Source organism: Arvicanthis niloticus, chromosome 3 (assembly GCF_011762505.2).
Source record: "Arvicanthis niloticus isolate mArvNil1 chromosome 3, mArvNil1.pat.X, whole genome shotgun sequence".
Taxonomy (NCBI): domain Eukaryota; kingdom Metazoa; phylum Chordata; class Mammalia; order Rodentia; family Muridae; genus Arvicanthis; species Arvicanthis niloticus.
In genome coordinates, this window is record NC_047660.1 from 104,352,366 (window position 1) to 104,376,752 (window position 24,387).

General features: G+C 35.1%; 1 pseudogene; it reads left to right on the forward strand.

The window, feature by feature from the left end:
- Nucleotides 1-1,516: 1,516 nt before the first annotated feature.
- LOC117705693 (DCC-interacting protein 13-alpha-like) overlaps nt 1,517-24,387 on the forward strand; it is a 144,653-nt pseudogene continuing 121,782 nt past the window's right edge.

A 24,387-nucleotide genomic window follows, 5' to 3' on the forward strand; every position in this document is an offset into this window, starting at 1 on the left:
GTTTTAGCTATAAAAAACGTGTTTTCTTGGATTTTTTACTCTTACTGAAAACAGATTATTTGCTCATACATTATATACTGATTATACCTTCCCTTCTCTTTGCTCCCTTCTCCAGTGCATTCCCTTTAGGTCTCACATTAGAAAAGAACATGGCCCAATTTGTATAACAGTGACATAAGAGATTCAGAAAAAAAGATTATCAAGAAAATAGTAGCAGATGCTGTTTTGTATTCTCTAAGCCTCAGAAGTCATCTCTGCTACCCAAGTCTCTTTCAGCATGCTTATTCTTCTGCTGTCATTATATTTCCAGATTGTCAAAACTTGATAAGAAGAGATACATGATAATTAACTTTGACTGTGTTCCAGAGGGAAAGATGAGTACTGCTCTCATTTAAGCAGAAGGCTATATGCTCACTCTACTTACACAGGTGGTGACTAAGATATAAACATTTCTGCAGGGGAGAATTGGGGAAGGCAAAATTACCAGATTACTATAAAAGTTCCTCTTATGAAAGTAAGCAGCTCCCTGTCTGTAATATTTTTTCTATTTGTCAGGGAGTCAAAACTATTTAAATATTTCACTTTGGGCAATAAAAATTTAAAAGGATAGAATAGCTATCCTTGGCTTTCTTTACTTTTTTTCTTGCTTGATTTTGCTCTTGCAGGAAAGCATAGACAACTCTGACAGACATAGAAAATATTGCCCTAACAATTTACCAACTATAATTTATTATAAAAAAAAAACTTTGTAATTACCAGAAATATAATGTTCACATGTTGGTTTGCAGATACGGTCCTTTCCAGGTATTTACCATATATGTTCACCCTCTCTCTACACATGAAACTTTAACCATATATTAAAAATAATAAGAAGAAAAGCAGAATTCTTTTTGGTTCATGTCAAAGAAACAATCTCAGGTCAACCACAGACCTTAAATATTGTTTTTAAGAGTTTTTTTTTTTTTTTTTCTCTCTCTCTCCTATACTAGTTAGCCTGGGTTCATTTTTTAGGCACTAATGTGATGACTGTGATGGGCACACCAACCTTCTAGTTTCTTCCTAGACAGTTCTATCTTGACAGGAAACTACCTAACCATTCAGAAATCTTATCCATAGCCATTGCCATGTTTTATGAATCTAAGGCTTGACAATGTCCTGCAATTAGTAATCTCTGAGAATGCATCAGAACTCACTTTAGCATTGCTGTTTGCTTGTGCTTTCATATGAAGCTCAGAAAGGCAACTAATACCCTTGTAGTAAATTGAGAAGAAGCATGTTGACATTGCTTTGAATTACATTTATTCTGTGGAATAATTGGGTATCTGAGAGGTTTCAGTTAAGTCTAGTTCAGATATGGCTTCTTATATTGCTAATATGGAAAATGATTTCAAATTAGTATCAGGGACTCAAATAGAATCAATGGATTTTCAGTAAAGCAGCAGGATCACACCAAATGTTGCCATAATCTGCTCCATGAGAGAAAACAAAGTTATATAAGGTAAAGTAGAAGTGAGATATGAGCGAACTGCCGGTGGCTCAGCCCTTAAGGCGCCCGCCCGCAGAGGGCGCGCATCTCTTGGTGCTCGCGTTCGACGTCTTGTGGGAAAAAAAAAAAAAAAAAAAAAGTGAGATATGAAAGACAAAGGAGGTCAGAGTAAGTTCAAGAAGAACAGAAATGCTACTTTATATGCATTTCCACACATTTAGTTAAAATAGAATCTTGGAAGACTCTTAAGGCAAGTTGGTTGTTTAGACTCAGAGGAAATATGATAATAAATGGGTGATTGCTGAAATGAATGTTAAAAATACTAGTGTTTAATCAGTTCCTTTGTTCAGCGACTTAAGAAAGCACCTTTGAAATCAGTCAGACACTACTCATATAACCACAGGCAACTTCTTCCAGAAGAATATGTACACTGCCTTTGGACCTTTCCCATCCTCTTTTATCCAAGACTCAGTTCTCAGGGTCACTAACAAACTGAAGCATAACACTAGCTAGAGCTTCCCCTTGCTGCTGTGCACACCTCCTGTGAATCACACAGGCCAGCTATCACATGCCCACTCCCGAGCTTCTTTTTCCTCCTCATAGCTATGTCCCAGTCCCCAAATCAGGTTGACCCCTTACTTGTCCACAAACCATACCTATTAGAAGACCTGGTAGTCTATCCAAGGACTTCCACTACTATCTCTATTAGCCAGACACAATTCTCAGGGTTGGCCTGAGTGTTGCAAAGGAAAACCTGGGGTACCTTATCCTTTGCCTTCTTTGCACTTCCTGTAGATCCCTCAGACCTTACCTTCTTCCTCCAGCTTCCAACATCTGTAAGCATTTCACTTGAACACACTAGCAGAGCAGGTATATAAAACAGAAAAAACTCAGCCAACACAATCTCTGAAAATCCATAGAGGAAACAGAAACCAAAGAACAAAATTTCTACCCAACCAAGACAACCCCAGAAATGAATACCTAGACCTGTAATCACTCCAAGTTCTGATGCCTAGACATCAGTATAAGAACACAATCAAAGCAGCCAGGTCAACATGTCACCACGAAAGTCCTGCCAGCCTAACACAGCAGGACCTGAATATTCCCACATGACTGAAGCACAAGAAAAAGACCTTAAAACCAACCATATTAATATGATAGAAATCCTTAAAGAGAAAATAAATAAATTTCTTAAACACCCCTTCATTGTAACAATTAGAGGAAATTAGTAATTCCTTCAAAGTAAGCCAAAAAAACCACAAACAATTGGAGAAAATATATAAGCCCCTTAAAGAAGACCACCCCCTCAAAAAAGAAAAAAAAACTGAAGAAAATAAATAAAACTCAAAATGTAAATAGAAGCAATAAAGAACAGACAAACTGTGGAAATCTTGGAAATAAAAAATTAAGGAATTCAAAGAGACATTACAGAGGCAAGTTTAACCAAAAGAATACATAAGATGGAAGAAAAAAACCCAAGCATTAGATTTTCAATAGAAAAAATACATTCATCAAAGAAACGGTTAAATCTAAAATATTCCTGACACAAAACATCCAGAAAATGTGGGTCACAACAAAAGGGACAAAAAATAAGAATAATAGGAATAGAGGAAAGAGGAAAAACTCAGATCAAAAACCCAGGAAATATTTTCTGCAAAATCATGGAAAAAATTTTTTCTAACCTAAAGAAGTAGATACCTATAAAGGTACAAGCATACAAAACACCAGATAGATGGCACCAGAAGAGAAAGTTCCCTCATAACAATAATCAAAACACTAAACTTACAAAATAAAGACTATTAAAGAAAAAAAAAAAAAAACAACCACTGAATAACATCTGAAAACAGAACCTCTAGATTTAAATCCTACTTTTCAATGGAGACACTAAAAGCTAGAAGGGACTGAGCAGATATGCTACAGACCCTGAAAGAGCACAAATACAGCCCTAGTTACTCTACCAAGCAAAATTTTTCAAACATCATAAATGGAGAAAACAAAATATTCCTCAATAAATTAAATTTAAATTTAAGTATAAATTTTGGCCCTACTCAAGGTACTAGAAGACTAAATCTAAACCAAAAAAAAAGGTATAAAAGGTATCTACACACAGGAAATAAATAATCGTGCATTAGAAAAATGAAATGAAAGGAAACCCACATCACCACTACCACCCACAGAAACAATAACAAAAATGATACAAATTGACAATCAATGTGGATTAATATCTCTCTATAACAATAGTCCCAATTCCCCAATAAAATTACATAGATTAACAGAATGGATATGAAAATAAGACCCATGCTTTTGCTGAATAAAAAAAAAAACGCACCTAAATATGAAAAATAAATATTCCTTTAAAGTAAAGGGTTAGAAAACAGATATTCAAAGCAGACAGGTCTAAGAAGCAAGCTGGTATAGTCATTTTAATATTTAGCAAAATAGGATTTAAACCAAAACGAATGAAGAGATGGTGAAGCACACATCATATTCATCAAAGGACAAATCCAAGATTACACTTTAATTCTTAACGTTAACAATATACCTAAACTTATGGGACACAATGAAAGCTGTGCCATTGCACTAATTGCCTATTAAAAATATTGTAGAGATCTCAAGTTAGCAACCCACAATATATTTGAAAGATCTAGAACAAAAAAAGAAGAAAGCACACCAAAAGTGGCTCTTTATGAAAATAAACAAGGTAGGGAAACTAACTAAATACAAAATAATAAGAAAACTGACCAATGATATACAAATTAAGAAGAAAAAAGAGTCAAAAGGGGGATTATAACAAATCCAAAGAATCATAAGGATATACATTAAAATTCTGTACTCCACCAAAGTAGAAACTCTAAAAAAAATGGAAAATTTTTTCCATGGGTACCACTTAACGAAGTTAAATTTACATAAACAGTGTACATTAACCTATAACCCCTTGTGAAATAAAAGAAGGCATTAAAAGTATGCCTTTCAAAAGAAGCCCAGGGCCAGATGATTTAAGTGCAGAATTCTACCAGATTTTCAATAAAAAATAATACCAAAAGTGCTCAAAGTATTTTACACAGTATAGAAACAGAAGGAACATTTCTCAACTCATTTTATATGGCCACGGTTACCCTTTTATCCAAACCACATAACATCTCAACGAAGACATACAATTTCCCTTATAACATAGATGAAGTGTACTCAATACAATACATGAAAGCTGATTTTAAGAACACCTCTAAAAGGTCATTCTCCATTATGAAGTAGGCTTCATTCCAAGGATGCCAGGATGGTTCAAATATAAAAATCAATGAATGTGATCCACCATATGAATAAACTAAAATTAAAAAGTTAGATGGTTCATTTCATTACATACCAAAATTTTCACTGACAAAATTCAAAATTAGTTCTTCATAACACATCTGAAAATATGAGGGATACAAGAGATATACCTAAACACAATAAAGGCAATTTATATAAACTTATAACAACAATTAAATGGAAAAAAACCCGAAAGGATTACACTAAAATTAGGAAGAAGACTAAGTTTTCCACACTCTCTGTATCTATTCAATTTATTACTTGACAAGAGAATGTGGGGGATAGCCTTGAATACAGTACAGTAGTCAACTGCCTGAACAGAACAATTGAGCAGGCAGCAAGATCAACAACTAATAAATGGGACCTATAACCTCAAAAGTTTCTGTAAATTTAAAGACCCCCATTCAGTGGGAAACAGAAGCAGCCTAAAGAAATTAAAGAGTTTTACCAACTTCACATTAGATAGAGGTCTATTATCCAAACTATATAAAGGACATAAGAAACTTATTATTATTATTATTATTATTATTATTATTATTATTATTATTGTTGTTGTTGTTGTTGTTGTTGTTGTTGTTATTTTGTTGCTGGTGGAAATACAAACTTGTGTAGCCACTATGGAGGGCAGCTATGCTCACCACTATACCACCAACGCAGTACATGTAGCCACTATGGAAATCAATATAGCAGTTCTTCAGAAAAGTGGGAATTGATCTACCATAAGACACAGGCATGTCACTCATAGGCATATATTCAAAGAATGCTACATCCTACCACAATGACACTTGGTCAAATACGGTAATTGTGGCTTTAATCATAATAGATAGAAGAAAGAAACAACCTAGATGTTCCTCAACTAAAAAATGAATAAAGAAATTGTGGTACATTTATATAATGAAGTATTTCTCAGTGGTTAAAAAATTACACCATGGAATTTACAGGTAAATAAACCCAACTATAAAAAAAAGTAATTTTCATTGGTCTTTAATATCTCTCAACATCAATGGACTCAGTTTTCCAATAAAAAGACACAGGCTAACAGACTGAATGCATTAAAAAGGACCCAGAATTTTGCTGAATACAGAAACATACTTCAGTAACAATGACAGCCACTTACTGTCATTACTTTTTCAGAGTAAAAAGGCTGGAAAATTTTTCTGAGCAAATAGACCCAAGAAACAAGTTGGAGTAGCCATTCTTATATAAAATAAAATAGACTTTCAAACAAAAGTTATCAAAAAAGATAAGGAAGAACACTATATACACACCAAAGGAAAAAAATCCACCAAAATGAACTCTCAATTCTGAACATCTATGCCTCAAATGCAAGAACACCTACATTTGTAAAAGAAATGTTACAAAAGCTCAATGCACACATTGAACCTCACACAGTAATAGTCGGAGGCTTCAACTTCCCATTCTCACCAATGGAAACAGAAACTAAACAGAGACAGGTTGAAACTAATTAGCAGAAGTTATGAACCAAATGGATTTAATAGCTATCTACAGAACATTTCACCCTAAAACAAAAGAATATACCATCTTCTCGATACCTCATAACACCTTCTCCATAATTCACCATATAATCAGACAAAATATCAAGCCTTCAAAAATACAAGAAGATTGAATTAATCCCATGCATTTTATCAGAACATCATGGACTTGGATTGTTCTTCAATAACAACATAAACAACAGAAAGCTAACATACTCAAGAAAGCTGGACAACTCTCAACTCATTAATGATTTGGTCAGGGAAAAAATAAAGAAAGAAATTAAAGAAATTCTAGAATTTAATGAAAATGAAGGCACAGCATACCCAAACTTATTGGATACAATAAAAGCAGCACTAAGAGGAAAACTCATAGCTTTGAGTGCCTTCATAAAGAAATCGAAGATATCATACAGAAGCAGCTTAACAGCACATCTGAAGACTCTAGAACAAAAGGCATATACCCAACAGATGCTCCAACATATAACAATAACACATGCTCCACTATGTTCATAGCATAATAGCCAGAAGCTGGAAAGAATCCAGATGTCCTTCAACAGATGAATGGGTAGAGAAAATGTGGTACATTTACATAATTTTACATAAATACTACTCAGGTATTAAAAACAATAACTTCATGAAATTCTTAGGCAAATGGATAGAACAAGAAATTATCATCCTGAGTGAGGTAACCCAGTCATAATATAACACACATTATATAAGTTCACTGATAAATGGATATTAGCCCAAAACCTTGGAATACCCAAGATACAATTCACAGACCATATGAAGCTCAAGAAGGAAGAACAAAATGTGGATGCTTCAGTCCTTCTTAGAAGGGGAAACAAAATACTCATCGGAGGTAGAGGGTGGGAGGGACTTGAGAGGAAGAGAGGAGGGGGAGGGGGAAAAGTAGGGATAGGATCAGGTATGAGAGGAGACAGGGATGATGTACAGAGGATGATGGACAGATGGTAGAAGCAGAAACTAAACAGAGATATAGTGAAACTAATAAACAGAAGTTATTAACCAAATGGACTTAACAGCTATCTACAGAACATTTTACCCTAATATGAAAGAATACTATCTTCTCGATACCTCATAATACCTTCTCCATAATTCACCATATAATCAGACAAAAAAAAGCCTCAAAAAATACAAAAATATTTGAAAAGAGGTGTGTAGCAATGGGTGATAGGAAACTAGAAGTAGCCACCAGCAAGTCCCAGATGCCAGAAAAGCAAGAGGCTCTCAGAACCCAACAGGGATGAGATTAGCTGAAATGCACAACAAAGGAGAGGTTAGACAAGGCCCTTGGTTGGGGGATGGGACCACTCACTCATCTCCAAATTTTTAATCCAGAAGCGGTTCTGTCTAAACTAAATAGGGGGACAAAGTGTGGAGCAGAGACTAAAGGAAAGGTCATCCAGAGACTGTCCCACCTGAGAACCCATCCCATATACAGACACCAAACCCAGACACTATTTTGGATGCCAAGAAGTGCTTGCTTACAGGAGCCTAATATAGCTGTTTCCTGAGAGGCTCTGTAAGAGCCTGACAAATACAGAGGTGGATGCTTGCAGCCAACCATTGGACTGAGCATGGGGTCCCCAATGGAGAAGTTAAAAAAGGACTGAAAGAGCTGGAGGGGTTTGTAATCCCATAGAAAGAACAACAATATCAACCAACCAGACCCCCAAGGGCTCCCAGGGACTAAACCATCAACCAAAGAGTACACATGGAGGGGTCCCTGGCTCCATCCACATATGTAGCAGAGGAGAGCCTTATTTGGCATCAATGGGAGGAAAAACCTTTGGTTTTGTGAAGGCTTGATGCCCCAGTGTAGGGGAATGCCAGGGCTGGGAGGAGGGAGTGGGGGTGGGAGGAGCAGAAGGAAAAGAGATGGAATAGGAAGTTGCCAGGGGTGAAACGGGAAAGGGGATAACATTTGAAATGTAATTACATAAAATATCCAATAAAAAAAGAAAAAACAAAGAAACACAATGAAGAGGAATAGATAGCAAGAAATAATTAAACTCCGGGCTTAAATCAACCAAGTAGAAACAAAGATAACTATACAAAGAAGCAACAAAACTCGATGCTGGTTCTTTGAGAAAATCAACAAGATAAATAAAATCTTAGCCAAACTAACTAGAGGACACAGAAACAGTATCTGAACTAACAAAATTAGATGAAAAGTGAGACATAACAAGAAAAACTGAGGAAACTTCAAAAACTCCAGGTAGCAAATACCAGGCAGCAAAGTTAAATCAGGTTAAAATAAATTATCTAAATAGTCCCATAACCCCTAAAAAAAAATAGAAGCAAAAAATAAGTCTCCAAACAAACAAAAAAACAAACAAACAAACAAAAAAGGGGGAGGGGGAAGGCCAGAGTCAGATGGCTTTAATACAGAATTCTACCAGACCTTCAAAGTTCTAAGATCAAAAATTGATCAATGGGATTTTAGAAAATTGAAACCCTTCAGGAAGGCAAAGGATACTATCAATAGAACAAAATCACAGATTGGTAAAAAAAAATCTTTACCAACCCTACATCCAATAGAGGCTAATATCAAATATAGACAAAAAACTCAAGAAGTTAGACTCCAGAGAACCAAATAACCCTATTTAAACATGGGAAACAGAGCTAAACAAAGAATTTTTAACTGAGGAATCTTGAATGGTCGAGAAGTACCTAGTGAACTATCCAATATCTTTAGTTATCAGGGAAATGAAAATTGAAATGATCCTGAGATTCCACCTATACCAATCAGAATGGATAAGATCAAAACTCAGGTGACAACAGATGCTGGGGAGGATATGGAGAAAGAAAAACACTCCTCCATTGCTGATGGGATTGAAAGCTTGTAAAACAACTTTGGAAAACAATCTGGTGGTTCCACAGAAAACTGGAAATACTTCTACCTGAGGACCCAGCTATAACAATCATAGGCATACACCCAAAAGATGCTCCAACTTATAACAAGGACATGTGCTCCACTATGTTCATAACAGCCTTATTTACAATAGCCAGAAGCTGGAAAAACCCATTTTTCCCTCAATGAAAAAATAGGTACAGAAAATTTGGTACATTTATAAAATGATGTACTATTTTGTCGGGCCTAACACAAGGTCTAATCTCCATTCCACCTTCACCCTTCAGTCATGTACACAGGTGGAGGGCAAGAACAGGCCCTAGAGAGATTTACATACTAATGAGGTACCTGAAGGCCAGAGGTGGAGCCGATTAAACATTCCTCCTCAGCCCCTCCTCCCTTCTCCCCTCCCCTTTTAACTCAGGTCCATCCTGGGTTTTTAGGGGGTATGCATCCAGATCCATCCACCATCCGCCATGTGGATAAACCGGGTTTTGGAAACCCAAGGACTTCCTCATGTGTTGGAGCCGTGCCACCATGAGGAACCGTGAGGAGCCAGGGAGAGGCTTTTAGTTAATGAGCAGCCAGGCCTAACTTCCAGCTGGAGGAACCCAGAGCATTCCCAGCCGACTACCCACAGCATGGCGGGAGGAACCCTGGGATCCCCAGCCTTATTTTTTCCCTACACTATTTTACCTATTTAAAACAATCACTTCATAAAATTTGCAGGCAAATGGATGGAACTCGAAAATATCATCCTGATTGTGGTAACCAAGATCTAAGACTAAGGGTCTTCCCTCCCATTGATTTCAGATAAGGACATTATCTGGTACATATGTAGCTAAAGTTATGGATTTTTCCATGTATGTTCTTTGGTTGGTGGTTTAGTTTCTGGGAGCTCTGGATGGTTCAGTTAGTTTACATTGTTCTTCCTATAGGATTGCAATCCCCTTCAGCTTCTTAAGTTCTTCCTCTAGCTCTTCCATTGTGGGCCCCAGGCTCAATTCAGTAGTTGGCCGTATCTGAATCTATATTGGTCAGCTACTGGTAGAAACTCTCAGGGAACAATCATACCAGGCTCCTGTCAGCAAGTGCTTCTTCATTACAGCCTTATTTAAAGTAGCTGGAAGCTGGAAACAACCCAGACGTTCCTCAACGGAAAAAATGGATACAGAAAGTGTACATTTACACAATAGAGCACTACTCCGTCATTAAAAACAATGATATCATGAAATTCGCAGGCAAATGGATGGAAATAGAAAATATCATCTTGAGTAATGTAACCTAGACACAACAGGACACACATGATATATACTCACTGATAAGTGGATATTAGCCCAAAATCTCAGAATACCCACAATACAACCCACAAAAAATATGGACCTTAAGAGGAAGGAAGACCAAAGTATAGATGCTTCAATCCTACAGGAGACAAGAGAGAAGTACAGAGGGTCAGGAAATTTAATAGAAATATGAAGCAGTGGGTGATGGGAAACCGGGGTGGCCACTAGAAAGTCCCAGGCTACAGGAAATCAAGAGGCTCCAAGGACCCAGTGGTGATAACTTTAGCCTAAATACCCATCAAAGGGGAGATAGAACCTGCAGAGACCACCTCCAGTAGATAGGCACAGTTGAGAAATGGGGCCAGCCATCCTTCTCATAATTTTTAACTCAGAGGTGTTACTGTCCAAAGGAAAAACTGGGACAAAAAAAAATGGAACAAAGACTAAAGAAAAGGCCACCTAGAGACTGTGCAACCTAGGAACCCATCCCATCATCTGATATAAACCACTCTTAAGGCCAGGCTTCATGCCTACATATAAAAATCTCAATAGAATCATTGAAAGTTTTTTGTTTCTCAGTGTTTCGTCAGAGAACTTATATATGCAATTAATTTTTATTTTTCTTTGTATTATGCTTTATTCTTTTACCTTAAAAGACATTTGTTAATGTATAATGGCTTCCATTTTTTGTGCTTTATGAGACTCCTCTGTATGAATATTGTAGCTTTCCATCTATGTTTCTTATATTTTTTCTTTGGCCTTTTTTTCCCTCTTACTTTGTTTTATCCTAGTCAATTTGATTATTTTTTGTTTTATCCAATTAATTCTACTAATATTCTTTAGGGTTTATTATAAATTATTATAAGTATTTATATTATATTAATATATTGATTATTATATTATATTAATATTATACATTAATATATAATTATATATTATTTATTATTTAGTTTTTATTATAAATAAAGACAGAAAGTGTAAGAATTCACTGGTGAGGGAAGGTGGGGAGGATCATGGAAGAGTAGGGGGATAGGAAACCATACCAAGAATATAATATATGAAGAAAATTATTTTCATCCCAAAATTGAAAGAAACATATGCAAGTACAGATTAACTTTTTTGATCAGAAAATGAAGTGTGCTTTTAGATCTAGAAACTTTACACCTTCTCACAACACTAAGTCTCAAAGTTGCCTAAGATTTCTATATTAACAGAGCTGTTGCCTTCAATGATTTTTCTAGTCTCCCTGACAAAATAAAGTGCTTTGAATATATTTTTCTTTCTTTTGTTGTTAAAAAGATTATGGAAAAATATCTAGCTTGCATAAGATTGGAGTTTTATGTCTCATCAGGCTGGAGAAAGTTGATGAGAGCTGCCAAACCTTAGGTGCATTCACTGGGCTTCATTAGTGCTCATTCACCTTCTGAAGAGAATATGGATCTACCTGACTGTCAAGGACTCCTGGCTACAATACACAATGCTAAGAAATTTTTCCCTGAAACTGGAACTAGATAACATAACAATATGCCAGATACTGAGTGGCTTCAGAACAGCAAACATTTATCTTTCCTAGCTGTAAGCTGAGAAGACCAAGTTTGAAGTGATAATGTGTTTAAGTCTGATGACAGCAGCCAGCCTCTTCTGTCTGCAAATTTCATGCTAAATGGCTGAATGTCAAGGCTATGGTGAGCATTCTCAGCTTGAGGTTTTGCTTTGCCAACTATGTGCAGATGGAAGTATGTGTAGGGAGTACAGTGGGCAGTTCACATGAGTGGTCTTGGAAGTCTATACATGGGAATGGTAATAAACACATTTAGTTCCTGTGCAGTTTCCTGACTCTCCAGTCAACCATTTAACATCTGGTAAAACACTGTGTGAGACAACTTGAGATATCATGTCTTGATAGAGGAACCTAAGTAGATGTAAAAAGAAAGTATTAAAACCTTTCAACTGGGCACTGTTATGCAGTACACACTTATAAATTTATTATCTGAGGATACTTCTTTATCACTCTAATACACATTTTAGCAAGCAGTTGCCTGCTTTTGGTGTGTGTGTGTGTGTGTGTGTGTTTCGTTAGTAGGCAGTTAGAATAAAGTCAACATTGAATTATGGCATGTTACTCTGATCTGGAGTTCTATGTAACCAAAGGCAGAGAAGGCATTCTTGCTGCTGGCTAACTGAACTATTTTTAGTTTACCATTTTCACTTCAGTTTCATAGAGAAACACACATCTCAGCAGAAATTTATGTTACAGTCTTTGTATGTATAAGTACATTGAAAAACTGAACCAAGTATACCAGTATTTAGCCAATTGTTATATACATGGTAAATTCTTATCATAGAAAGTTTATTGCTTTTATTTACTCAAGGATACTTGGTTTGACTTCCAGGATCATCATAAAAATCTGTGTGGATTTGAGGAAATAACAAGGCTTCTCTGGGCCTCAAGGTGTATACTAACAATATAAACTTGTGGGATGGGTAAATATCCAGGTTCCCCTGCAGTTTCACACCTTATAGCTCATGAGAAGAAAAAGTCTCAAGAACCATGTAACTGATCACTACGCCAAAGTAAGTTAAAAATGTGCTAAATTCTCTCATAGATCACCCTTTCCTCACTAATTTAATAGTGTGGTTTAAGCATCTGTGCTAAGAAGCCTTAAGTTTATGTAGACCCTGCACATTTGCAGAGGCATTATTTTTTCAAGGTTATTGAGCACAAACCTTGTCTTTTCATGCTTTCAAGGAGCAACTACAATGCCCTCTAAACCCCACAACCTTGGCTTTTCTCTCTTTGATAATTGTGTATTGAACAAAGTTACTACCAAGTAGTATTCTTTGGAAAATAGATTTCCTTTGATTATACAATAATCTATTATTTCTTTCACTAAAATTTTGGTCTCTAGTAAGTCATAGGCACTGTGATCTTTATATACATGAACAAAATACCTTCCAGCCAGTTGATACTTTAATGAACTAAAAAATAACTTATCAGGAGACAGAGCTATTAAGAAACTCACAAAGCTTCCCACAGTGGAGGGTATTCTATAGGATTTCTTTAACTGTTGAGAATAATGATATTGAGGAAAAAACTCTTGAAATAAATACAATTTTTTAAATTAATGTATCAACTTCAAGAGAATAGGAAAGTCCAAAAGCTAATAAATAATTTTTATTGAAGCAATACATCAGAGTAAAAAAGACAGACACGTAAATATGCTAAGAAAATTGTTCATGCCTGTGCCAGCTAAAGGTCCATTAAAATATTTATCCTTCTGTCTATTCTGTTATTTATTAATTACATTTTATGAATCAAATATGCTACAGGAGAAAACAAACACCTTTTTCCAGTAAAAATGAGATGGAAGAGATTCTGAAGATGGAAAACATTCTCTGTTGTGGACAGTGGTGCATGAGAATTAGGACTTAAGGGTTTCCTAAAGTGAGAATTGAAACATTCATTTAAAATCAGACTACATATTGAAGAAATGGGGGGTGGGAATCTTGCTCCCCACATAAAATACCTGGCTGGTTCACACAAATGTCAAGAAAAGAAAACAGAAAGTTCAGTTTGATAAAATATTGATTTCCAAGTGTGCTAAGGCATGGCATGAAATGAGGTTGGTAATCAGAGAGACATTTTTGAGAATTTTTTTTTAAGGGATGTAAGCAGAAAAATTATGTGTTTGTTTCTGGATATTAAAGTAATTATTTAAAATACGTCAAAAAGACATTCAATACAGTGATAACAAATAGGAGACTAACATCATAGACTAATTGTTGCTCCAAGGGTGAAATGGATTGAACTAAGAAATCACTAATGGCTTCTAGAAAAGCAACAATTTTGGGAAGTCATTATTAGTAAGTAGAGATGAGACACAAGTTGTTGATTAGATAGGAGAATGAATGGAAGAAACTGAATTTCTTCCTTGATTTTGACATCATTTTGCAAGTGAGAATTAAAAGCTGATAAGGAGGAAACTAAATTGCTTCTAGTATTTTGAATTTTATATGTACACTGTAGAAATAAAATAAAATCTTCAAAGATCAGTTCAAAACCTACATCCAAGGAAGATAGAAGGATTTGAGATTTAAAATCCATCACCATAATAAAAAATAATTGAAGGCAAAGGAGTGTATTACCCATTGTCTAAGGTTTCCATTACTGTGAAACATCATGACCAAAAGCCATCTTGGGAGGAAAGGATTCGTTTTATGCTACATCTTGTAGTCCATCATCCAGGAAAGTAAAGAAAATGTGGTGACATGCAGCTTAGTTGGTTTTTGTTGTTGTTCTTTTTTCTATCTGACACAAATTTGCCATATTTAAGAAGGAAACTTAACTGAGAAAATGCTTCTATAAGGCTGGCCTATAGCTAGGCCTGTGGAGGCAATGTCTTGAGTAATAATTGAACTAAAATGGCCTGACTCACTAGGGGCAATGCCATCCCTATGCAGATGGTCCCATGGTGCCTCAGAAAGTAGGATGAGCATGCCATCAGGAGCAAGCCAGTAAGCATCATTTGTCTGTGGTTTCTATTCAATTCCTGCCTCTAGGTTCCTGTCCTGACTTCCTGTGATAGACTATGTTTGAAAGTATAAGCCTAACAAACCCCAAGTTGCTTTTAGTTGTGGTGTCTTGTCACAAGAATACAAATGCAAACTAAGAAAGTGCTTAACCTTGATTGTCAACTTAATTAGATTGAAAATGATAGAAGAGACAAGATCCTTCAATTCTCTATTCTGAACCCAGGAGCTGAGGCTGTCCCAAAGCCCTCTGCACACAAATCACACCTGGAGAGAGCTGGTCTCCCAGGAGTGCTCTCACTCCTTAGTTCAGAGATGAGATTACCACTTTTGCTCTAATAACTATCCAAAGCAGGACCCAACCGGAGTGTACAGGGCACAGGGACAGCGAAGCAGCTGAAGACAGGATCCTTCTGTTCTCCATCTACACCAAGGAACTGAGGCTGTCCCACAGTGCTCTACAACCAAATCTCACCGAGGAGAGAACTGGTCTCCTGAGAAATGTTGACACACCTAAGATCACAGGCTCACAGGCTCAAAGGAGAGACAAGCTCCAGTCAGAGACAGCAAACGCAACTAACACCAGAGATAACCCAGATGATGAGAGAAAAGCACAAAAATATAAGTAACAGAAACAAGGCAACTTGGCATCATCAGAACCCAGTTCTCCCACCACAGCAACCCCTGCATATCCCAACATACCAGAAAAGCAAGATTTAGTTTTAAAATCACTTCTCATGATGAAGATAGAGGACTTTGAGAAGGACATAAATAACTGCCTTAAAGAAATACAAGAAAACACAGGTAAACAGGTAGAAGCCCTTAAAGAGAAAACACAAAAATGCTTTAAAAATCAGAGGAAAACACAATCAAACAGATGAAGGAACTGAAGAAAGTACTGGAAGAAGTAAGTCTGGCTTTAAGCAGAAGCAAGAGGGTAGTGGGCTTGATTATTGGGTATAACAGCTTTAATTACATTCATTGCTAGCACTACTGCTTCTGCAATTGCTGTGACACAAGAAGTTAATAAAGCTACTTTTGTTAATCATTTAGCAAAAAATGTTACTAACGTGTTGAATATACAAAAGGATTTAGATAGGCATTTAGAAGAACAGACTGATGCTCTTTATCCTATTCAAATTACTGGAAGGAGGTTCAGAATTTAAGGGTATAGAGTCATCTTGAGTGGCATGCCAAATGGTAAATAAATCCAATGGTAATTGGATTTATGTTAGTTCTATAATTTACAGTGATAGTCATTATTAGGAAGACGTTAATGACACTTGCAGTGTATTTCACATAACTCTAACACCTCTCTGGATGTTTTAACATTGCATAGTGAGCTTATGAATTTCAAGAATGCTGCTCTGCTGAGTGTTGATGCAGTAGATACTGCAAAAAAATACCCATGGCCTGTGGTCAGTATTTCTATTTTGGTCAAGCGTCAAAAATGACACATATAGCTTGATCATGATAGCCGTTTTGTCCGGGGAATACTTTTATTCCTGCCCATTGTGTTAAAGTTTTCTTTAACAACATCAACATGTTGACTGCCAAAGTACATGGCTTGAACCTGAAAATGGATCCCCAGACAGAGTTATTAAATTAACAGGCTGGCAAGCCAAGGACAGGTAAGATTCTGCACAGAGCCTTACCAACCTAATACATAAGTGCATTGCTTTTGATAATGCATATTCTGTAATGGGTAAGGAAGGCATTCTTGTCAGAATGACCTAAGACAGGCTCAGTCTTGTTAATGAAATAAAAAGTGGGGAGAGGCAGAGAGACGTTGGGGCTGCTAGGCAAGAATCTGACATGGGCCAAGGACAAGGAAGTAGGTTTCAGGCAGGAATCCGACATTAGGCTAAAACAAAGAAGTAATCTCAGGCAGAAATCTAAATATCTGGCTAGAACAAAAAAGTAATTTCAGACAGGAATCTAATTTTTAGGCTAGAACAAGGAAGACATGAAATGACTTTGGGCTAGGACAGGAAAGTTGGCTCAGATATTTTGGTCATCCTGATAAGCCCTTAGAAACAGTGATCACAGGAGTGTTCACGTAATTGGGTGTAATACCTTGTTTTTCTTTGACTATTTGTGTTTATTGTCTTGCTTGTTTCTTGACTATTTGCATCTATTGTATTGCTAGTCCCTCAACCTAGAACTGACCTTAATATATGCATGAAACTAAAATTATATAAAAGCATAAAGGAGGAGGGGGATGGGATAGGGGGATCTAGGAAAGGGAAATGGAGAAAGAGGATGGCATCTGTATTGTTAAAAAATAAAAAGCTCAAAGCACACATTGCACCTCTCACAATAATAGTGGGAGACTTCAACATCCCATGCTCATCAGTGGACAGATCCTGGAAACAGAAATTAAACAGAGACCCAGTGAAAGTAACAAAAGTTATGGATGGAATGGGCTTAACAGACATTTATAGAACATTTCATCCTAAAACAAACAAAAAATACCTTCTTCTCAGCACCTCATGGTACCTTCTCCAAAACAGACCATATAATTAGTCACAAAACAGGCCTCAACAAATTCAAGAAGATTGAAATAATCCCATGCATCCTATCAGATCATCATGGAATCAACAAAACCAGGAGCTGGTTCTTTCACAAAGACAGTATTCATATTAACAAAATCAGAAATTAAGAGGGAGACATAACAACAGAAACCAAGGAAATCCAAAAACATCATCATATCCAACTACAAAAGCCTATACTTAAACAAAACTAGAAAATCTGGATGAAATGGGCAGCTTTCTAGACAGATTCTAGGTACCAAAGTTAAATCAGGATCAGATACATTATCTAAATATTCCTATAAACCCTAAAGAAATAGAAGCAGTCATTAATAGTCTCCCAACCAAAGGCTAGGACCAGATGGGTTTACTGCAAAATTCTATCAGACCTTCAAAGAAGTCCTAATGCCAATAGTCTTCAAACTATTCCACAAAATAGAAACAGAGGAAACACCACCCAATTCACTCTATGAAGCTACAGTTTCGCTTATAGCTAAACCACACAAAGACCCAACAAGAAAGAGAACGTCAGACCAATTTCTGTTATATGTCGATGCAAAAATACTCAGTAAAATTCTCGCAGTCTTGTAGGTTTGAAGTCAAAGCTGATGGATAGCATTGTACAGTGTTTGATCTAATCCCAGTGAGAATCATGTTGAAAGTACATGTCCTCCCTGAGCGTAAATATAACAAGCAGATAAGAACTTTCTTCTGGAAGCTCTCATGAACAATTAATTTATATCCCCATTAATGTTCATAGTTTTTTGCTGCTATAAGAGGAAGGAGTGACTTCACTGTTTTCTCAAAGAATTATATATACTTTACTAGATTATTAGATTATTCTCAAAGAATTATATATACTTTATTAGATTATTGCTTAATCAGTTTGCTCAATCAAAAACTGTAACATAAATCCTGTGCCTCAGTTTTCATTTTTATTTGTAATTGACTCTTAGCAGTCTATAACTCTTTTCTACCTACTTTAAATGTTTAGATAACTAATTAGGATGCTTGAATTATGTTTTGTTCACCAGTACAAGTATCCAATTTTACAAGTAACTGTTTAACTCACATATTCTATGAAAAGAACTTGATGAAGTTAAAGGACTCAAATGGGTCTATAAAATGTTCCAGAGAAACAGTCTGAATAAATTCAATGTGCTTCATTTGTTTTCTTTCAAACTGTCATACATTGTTTGCTGATGATTTATACAGCAATGTATTTCAGATAACATCAGACATTTATTAGTCAAATTCTATTTTGCTCCTATTAATAGAAGAAGCTCAAAGCTCCTATTAATAGAAGTTCCAGAAGCTCAAAACTATAAGGGCTACATGGGCCACAGGATAGCAATAAATGAGTTCTAACAAAAAATCATAACATAAACTTTAAGAATGTGATGTGTGTGTGTATGCAAGCTCATGCATATATCCATACACATGTATGCTGTACAAATGTGTGCATATATAAGTACATGTCTGTGCTCTCAGAGAGGCCAGAGTAGAACATCAGGTAACCTTCCGTATAGATCCCCACACTAATTTTTTAGGATAGCATTCTTAATTTAATTGAAACTAGTCTGAGCAAAGACTGGGTTAAGCATTATTCCTATATCTGCTCACCTCAGTAATGAGGCTGCAGATGCATGTGTTGTCATATCCATATTTTAACATAGGTGAAACTAAGTATTAAAACTAAAGTTATATAATTGCAAAGAAAGCTCTCTTACCCATTGAACCATTTCATCAACTGCCCATCAAAAGACTTTTATTTTTATGTACTTAATTATAAGATTCTGTAGTGTGAACTTTGTTGAAAATCCTGTCTGTTGAAATGTCAGAAAGTTAGACAAAACTGTTAGAAATTAAGTGTAATATATACATTATCAAGATTTTCTGTGCTAACCAAGAGCAGATGGAAGCACAAAAGCAGCTATTTATCCTAGAGTTATGGCTACATGCTACACAATTAATAGTAGGTTTAAATATTTTTTCATTTTTTATTTATACTATGTCATATATGGTAGATACCAGAGTTCTGAGAAATTATATATTAATGTTAACTTTTTTTGTCTACTAATTTAACAATTCACTCAAAACACATTGATATTGAAGTACATCCATTAAATATGTATAATGATGAATTAGAGAAGATTGGGATGATTATTTGTTAAACTGTTTAGATATCAAAATTATGTTTATGTATCTTAGAGTATATATAATCTATATGTATATTTGTTTCATGTTTCAAAACTTTGAATCCTTTTCAACATTTCCCATAGAAACTTTTATTGTCACTGTGTATAATCTACATTATATAGCCTTTTTTATTATATTATATTGAATGCAGACAGATTAATATGTGCCTTTAAAACAACAAATTTCAGGCTATTATTCGAAATAATAAAGGATTTGAGAAAAAAGAAAATGATTAGAAGATTAATGAAGTACATTTTTTCCGGTGTCTCTGAGGAACGAATGTTAGGAGCAGCATCCTGTAACCTGGGTGTTGACATGAAAGAAAAGTGGTAATAAGGAATCAACAGGATTGCCATTCTCTTTCTGTCTCCTAGGTGCCATATATGCGCTACTCTTCTCTACCTCATCTTTCCTCACGTTGAATCTTTGTATCTGAGCTGGTGTATATTTGTCCCTCTTAAGTTGTTTCTGGTGACATTTCATGATAATTTTGATTTTAAAAAGTGACTGATACAGGAAACATGCGTGTGATAGGCAGGAGGATTTATTGGTTATCATTGAGCCAGTACACGGACTTTAAGGGGAGTGGCAGAGTTTTTAAACTGTGAATAAATTATAGATTTAGGTTCAACCTTCAGGTCTCTACAGAGTTTATCTTCCCAAAAAAATTGGAAAAAGAAGAATCAAATAGTTCTTTAGAATGCCCACTTGGTAAGAATAGGGACAGATGTTAATGCAAAGGCCCTTACCTCAAAGATGTTCCAAAACTTCAAAAATAGCAGGCCTTATTATTAAGCACAACTATCCTGTATCGTCAACCTTTCCAATATCAAACATCAAACCAAAAATTGTATTTTAATATGATGTTAATATTTTATGAGGCTACACAAGTACAATCATGGGTGCAATGAAAGCTAGACTGGAGATGGAGGAAGCAGCTTGTCAAAACCAGCTGGGATACTGATTGACATCACTTACTTTTTTCATTAAATGAGATCGAAATTTTTTCGAGATCACTTTAAAGTTACATATGACTGTGTGAGTACAGAAAATTTATAAAAATCAGTCACATGCACTGATTTTTTATAAAGCACTTTAATGGCTTCTGTTTTAATTTTACATATGTGGACAGCCCAGGGGAAATATGAATATTTTCATATCAATTATATCAATTTCTCTTCTCTCTCTCTCTCTCTCTCTCTCTCTCTCTCTCTCTCTCTCTCTCTCTCTCTCTCTCTCTCTCTCTGTGTGTGTGTGTGTGTGTGTGTATTTGCATGCACGCACAAGTGTGTGCATGTACAGGTGCACTTGCCCATAAAGTTATTTGTAGAAATCAGAGACTGTTCTAAGGATGTCTATCTCAACCAATTCTTAATTTTATCTTTTTAGGACAGGGACTTGTAACTAAACCATAAGTTTCTGTTTTAGCTAGACAGACTACCTAGTAAGTCCCCAGGAAGCTTCTGCTTCTGCCTCCCAGTATAAGGGTTACAGGACTATGCTATGGCACCAGTTTTTATTTGGTTCTTCAGATCCAAATTCAGGTCCTCAGTACTTTTATAGCAAAGATGGTACAATTAGCTACATCTTTAACGTCAAAAGTGAAATTTAAATGAATTATTTCATAAACTGTGCTTGGAAGGAACTCTTATCAAGATCTATTAATCAATTTTCTGATTATCCCTGTCATCAATCAATGAGTGTGTGTGCATGTAAGTATTTTAGAATCAAAGTATAGTTAAGTGTCATAGCTTGACAATTCAGCTTTGACTGCATCATAAAAGCTGCTTTCAAGGTTAATGCTGCTGATCTGTTTATAAATTCAAAAATCTAAACACACACACAGTTTTTTTCATTCATTTTCAGAAACCAACAACACTTACAAATATTTTCCTTCCAAGCATATGTTATCTACCCTTGGATTCAGCAGCAGCCATATGCTTTCACATATGATGTACCATCTTGTACCAGATACACAAAATTCAGATCTGAGAAAATGAATAATCTACATTTGGGCTTTCATAGGCTATTGGGTTTTCTCATGTTCACTATGTGAATAAGGCAGAGGTGATGTTCACATATGTAAACCTCAAAAGCATCCAATTCTATGAATGCATGTGTGTTTACCTAGTCATTCTTAAAACTACAATAGAAAATTAATGTCTTTATAGTATAATTTAATGTTGTGAACTTGTTCTTGCCTTACAAACCCTATCTGCTACAATATAATCTGTAGATTATTTTATATGTAGCAACCTGACATATGCAACACTATCTTGGAAATAGAATGATAAAAGTCATTCATAAGTTTTATGCAATCTATCCAAATTAAATATTTTATCACAGTGGCATTTTTTTATATTATTGTTTTATTAGTTTACAAACCAGCTAGTTTTCTTATGGTATTTTTTTACCTATTCAGTTTTGTTTGAACCACACCCACACACCCTGTGCCCATCTTCAAGACTCTTATTGATGTTCTTCTTTCCTATTGGAAATATTCTCCTTTATATCACATATATTTTACTAGCCTTCCCAGTCTTCTAACTTAATGCATCTTATGCCATCTCATGGGCCCATTTATGGTTTCATGGCCTATGCACACACTAACACCACCGTGAATGTACACCTCACTTCTTATAATGTATTTTTCAGTTTCATTTATTTTCCTGCAAATACAATAATTTCATTTTTATGGCTCAGGAAAAATCACATTCTGTGTACAGAACATATTCTTCTATTTATGTCTTAATGAACATCTTGTATGATTCAATTTTACTGCTATTGTTAATAGAGCAGCAGTAAACATTTTTATGTGTATTTCTATCATATGATATAGAATCTTTGGAGTATATGTGCAGGAGTGGTATACCTTGGCTATTTTGTAACCTTTTGAGATAGTTTCACATGGATTTCCATAGTGGCTGTAGTAGTTTATACTCCCATAAACAGTGAATGAGAATTTCTCCTTTATCTATATCTATGTCATTACTTGTTCCCCAGATCATATCAATTTATTTTTTTTTTATGACAGATATTTTGACTGGGTTTAAATAGTTATTTCAAAGTAGTTTTAACCTGCATTTGTCTGGCAGATAAGGATTTCAGACACTTTTAAAAGTATTTATTGGCTATATTTCCTCCTTTGAGAAGACTTTGTTCAGATCATTAGCTTATTCTTTGACTGGGTTGTTTACTTGTTTAGGTTTTCTTGTGTGTACTTTGAATATTTTAAGTATTAATATTCTGTTGGATATATAGCTGTCAAAATATTCTGTTATTTAGGCTGGCTCTTTGTTTGATTAGCTCTTTTCTTTGCTCTACAGAAGAAGCCTTTTAATTTTGAGAGGGCCCACTTGTCTATGTTGGTTTTAGTTAATCAGCTAATAAAGTAATTTTTAAAAAATTTCTTATACTTGTTTCTTAAAGTATTTTTGTACAGCTTTCTTTAATTAATTTTAGACTTTTAGATCATATATTTAAGAATTTTATCTATTTAAAGTTCTGTGTGTGTGTGTGTGTGTGAGAGAGAGAGAGAGAGAGAGAAAGAGAGAGACAGACAGACAGACAGACAGACAAGCATTTATATTATTTATGTTCACTCGTTTATGTGGCTATGCAGTTGTGCAAGAATTCTTTGTCTTTTCTTCAGTGTATTTTAAAATTTTTGTCAATATCAGGTGACTATAGTTGTAGGAATATTCTGTAACATAACATGAAATCAGACATGGTGATACCTCTGGCATTATTCATTTTGGTCAGGATTTCTATGTCTATCTAAGAGCTTTTGTGCTTATGGATCAACTTTAAGATAAATTTGTGTATTTGTTTGAATAATATTACTAGAATTTATGAGCATTGAAGTCAGTGTATAGACTGCTTTTGATAAGATGGTCATTTTCATAATATTGCATCTCCATGAGCATGTGGATCAATCCATTTTCTTATGTCCTCAATTTCTTTCTTGAGTGTTTTTAACTTTTCTCTATAAGTTGACTTTCACTTTCTTGGTTACACTTATTCTATGGAGGTTTTTGAAGTAATTATGAATATTATTGGTCCATGGTTACTTTATTTGTATGTTTGTTATTGATACAAAATGGTTAAATAATTTTGCATGCCAAATTTGTATCTTGTCACTTTTTGAAAAAAAATCTCTTATTTCTAAGAGTTTTATGATCGAGTCATATATAAAAATTGGGATGTATATGTATGTGCATATATGTATATTTGTATATATACATATATACATAATTATACCAACTTCAAATAAAAATATGGTGACTTATTTATAATTTGCATCTCTTCTATTTGTTTCTCCTGTCTTACTGCTTTAACTTCCAGTTCTATACTGAGTAAGAGTGTAGAAAGTGAATTCTTTTGTCTTCCTTTTTATTTTCATGAAGGCACTTGGAGTTCTCCACTCAGCATAATGTTGGGTATAGGATTGTCATGTATAATCTTTATGACCCTAAATATATTACTTCTTCTCCAACTTTCTTCAAGGCTTATATCATGAAGAGCAATGAGTTATTTTTAATGGCTTTTTAATTTTCATATGATAAGATGACTGTGATTTCTGATATTGAGTCTGATTTTTTTGTATTAACACAACCAAAATATCCATATACTGACCAAAGAAGAGACGAGAAAGAATTTGGGCAAAAAAACAGTATATCATTAA